Genomic DNA, 324 nt, shown 5'->3' on the forward strand with positions numbered 1-324 from the left:
GGGGGGAGAATAAAACTGGCGTTTTTCTGTGTCGTCTCTCGGTAATTGCCGGACTGGGAGCAGGGCGGAGGGCAGGGGAGTTCACCCTTCCCACCCTTCTACAGCGTTGCGAAAATGTAAATCGTTATTTCCAGTACCGGGTTCTTTCTTTTCTCCAAAGGCCTAAATGCTTTAGCCAAGACACGATTGTGCTCTTTGATGTTAAGAATACGTGTTAAATCGCTGCTTTGCCTTGCGGAATCAAACCTCCTTAGAAAATGATTAAAGTGACCTTTTACAACAGAAACCGGCCTTTCTCCTTTGGGCTTAACTCCCCCGAGTTTT

The sequence above is a fragment of the Buceros rhinoceros genome, unplaced genomic scaffold (assembly GCF_000710305.1).
Source record: "Buceros rhinoceros silvestris isolate BGI_N320 unplaced genomic scaffold, ASM71030v1 scaffold28443, whole genome shotgun sequence".
NCBI lineage: Eukaryota > Metazoa > Chordata > Aves > Bucerotiformes > Bucerotidae > Buceros > Buceros rhinoceros.